We start from the raw sequence: 2,969 nt of genomic DNA, 5'->3' as shown, positions 1-2,969 counted from the left end.
CCCCCTCTGTCTTTCTCATTCTCTCTCCCCCTCTGTCTTTCTCATTCTCTCTCCCCCTCTGTCTTTCTCATTCTTTCTCCCCCCTCTGTCTTTCTTATTCCCCTCTCTACGGCGGCGCCCCCCCTCTGCTACTTCCAGATACCCCACCCACTCCTGCCTCCCAGGTACTGAGCAGAGATGGGAGATGCAGATTTTTATTTTTCTGAGACAGTCTCCCTTTGTTGCCCAGGCTGGAGTGCAGTGGGTGTAATCATAGCTCACTGCAGCCTCAAACTCCTAGGCTCGAGCAATCCTCCTGCCTCAGCCTCCTGAGTAGCTGAGACTACAGGTGTGCATCCCCACGCCTGGCTGATTTTCGTATTTTTAATAGAGATGGGGTTTCACCACGTTGGCCAGGAGGGTCTCTGTCTCTTGACCTCTGGATCCACCTGCCTCGGCCTCCCAAAGTGCTGGGATTACAGACATGAGCCAACACACCCGGCCAAATGTTTAAATTTTCTGTAGAGATGGGATCTTGTTACATAGACCAGGCTGGTCTTGAACTCCTGGCCTCAAGTGGTCTTTCCACCTCAACCTCGCAAAGCGTTGGGATTACAGGCATGTGCCAGGACACCCGGCCCAGGGAGATGGAATTGAAAGGATCTCAAGGCTTCGTCTTCTCCCTGGCTGGCTGGGGAGGAACAGAGAGGGAAAGGGACCTCCCAGAGGTCACACAGCACCTGGCCTGGGACCCACTGCAGCTTTGAGTGGGAGTCCCCACCGGCTCCAGATTTGAGTTCCAGGGGCCCGACCCTTGCTCTGTGACTGAGGCACTCGAATCAGCGTCTCTGGTCCTCAGCGTCCTCTGTCTAGCAGCAATGGCTGTGCCACCTCCCTCAGTGACAGTAAAGCCAGCCAACACAAGGAAGGTGCTTCTGACTTTAGAACACAGGAAGTCGAATCATGGGAACCGCTGTGCACATCTATTCCCATTCCCAGAAGGTGGCCGGGCGCGGTGGCTCACGCCTGTACTCCCAGCACTTTGGGAGGCCAAGGCAGGAAGATCACTTGAGGTCAGGAGATCAAGACCAGCCTGGCCAACATGGCGAAACCCTGTCTCTGCTAATAAATAAATAAATAAAAATTAGCTGGGCACGGTGACGCATGCCTGTAATCCCAGCTACTCAGGGGGCTGAGGCAGGAGACTTGCTTGAACCGGGGAGGTGGAGGTTGCGGTGAGCAGAGATTGTGCCACTGCACTCCAGCCTGGGCAATAGAGTAATACTCTGTCTGAAAAACAGAAAGAAAAAAAAAAAAAAAGATATCTATTCCCAGGAGGCGGAATAGGAGGATGGGAAGTGGGGAGGGGCCAGCTTCGTGTGCGACCCTCCTCCAGAGGCCAATTTTGTTCTGAAAGGGTAACCAGGGGCACACGGGTTTGGAGTGAGGTGGCTGGGAAGCTTGTCTGTTTCACCAAGAAATGTGTGAATGCGGGGAGGTGGGAGTGGAGCACTGGCGTTGCCTAGCAACAGAGAGGAAGCTGACAGACACGATCCAGACCACTGCTGTCCAGGGTCTGGGGGTTTTCAAGAAAAGGGGGTGCTGATATATGGGATCTTATGTTTCTCTGGCTGGGAAAGAATCCCCACCATGGCCCTCCAAACTTCAGCAGAGTTGACCCCAGACTCAGCGGTATTAGGGACCCCGGAGTGTAGAACAGAGATTCAGTCATAGCAGGATATTCATTTACCAGGGAAAGAAACAGCAGAGACAAAAACACACTCGGCCTCCTTTCCCGCCCCGGTCCCGGCCCTGACAATTGCAGAGATGTTGATGGCGAAGAAGAACCGAATTGCCATTTATGAACTTTTTTTTTGTTTTTGAGATGGAATCTCTCTTTGTCAACCAGGCTGGAGTGCAGTGGCGTGATCTTGGCTCACTGCAACCTCTGCCTCCCGGGTTCAAGCAATTCTCCTGTCTCAGCCCCCTGAGTAACTGGGACTCCAGGCACCTGCCACCAGGCCCGGCTAATTTTTATTTTTAGTAGAGACGGGGCTTCGCCATGTTGGCCAGGCTGGTCTCGAACTCTTGACCACAAGTGATCTGCCCGCATCAGCCTCCCAAAGTGCTGAGATTAAGGCATGAGCCCTGGTGCCCGGCCTATGAACTCCTTTTTAAGGAGGGAGTCCTGGTGGCCAAGAAGGCTGTCCCCCTGCCTAAGCACCCGGAGCCGGCAGACAGGAACGTGCCCAGCCTACACATCATGAAGGCCAAAGGGTGTCTCAAGTCGTGAGATCATGTGAAGGAACAGTTTGTCTGGAGACAATTTTTTTTTTTTGAGACGGAGTCTCGCTCTGTCGCCCAGGCTGGAGTGCAGTGGTGCGACCTTGGCTTACTGCAACTTCCACCTCCCAGGTTCAAGCGATTCTCCTGCCTCAGGCTCCTGAGTATCTGTGATTACAGGTGTGCACCACCACACCCGGCTAATTATTTTTTGTATTTTTAGTAGAGACGGGGTTTTACCATGTTGGTCAAGCTGGTCTTGAACTCCTGACCTCGTGATCCACCCACCTTAGCCTCCCAAAGTGCTGGGATTCCAGGCATGAGCCACCGTGCCTGGCCGCCTGGAGACATTTTTACTGGTACTCACCATTGAGGGTATCCAGTGTCTCCGTGATGACCTCCATTCGCCCCAGAGTGTGCCTGCCACTCCACACCACAGCCGTCCAGAGACCAGCCGACCTCGGCCTAAAGGTCTGGAGGGTGAGCTCCCTGCAAGACTCCCAAGAGGGGAAGCGGGGAAGCCAACAGACACTCACTGATGCGGCAGCAGTGTGCCCCCTGGTACTGGCCAGGAAGGCAAGGCTGGGTCCGGGCCAGCAACCAAATTCCAGTTTAGAGGCGGATGTGGTCGTGGATGTGGTCAGCCATCTTGGTAAAACTGGAGAGGATTAGTTTGCATTGAATAAACTTTTTTTTTTTTTTTTTTT

This window comes from Cebus imitator, unplaced genomic scaffold (assembly GCF_001604975.1).
Source record: "Cebus imitator isolate Cc_AM_T3 unplaced genomic scaffold, Cebus_imitator-1.0 Scaffold53, whole genome shotgun sequence".
In the NCBI taxonomy this organism is placed as follows: Eukaryota; Metazoa; Chordata; class Mammalia; order Primates; family Cebidae; genus Cebus; species Cebus imitator.
The sequence above is the reverse complement of the archived record's forward strand: the minus strand, read 5'-3'. Positions refer to the sequence as shown.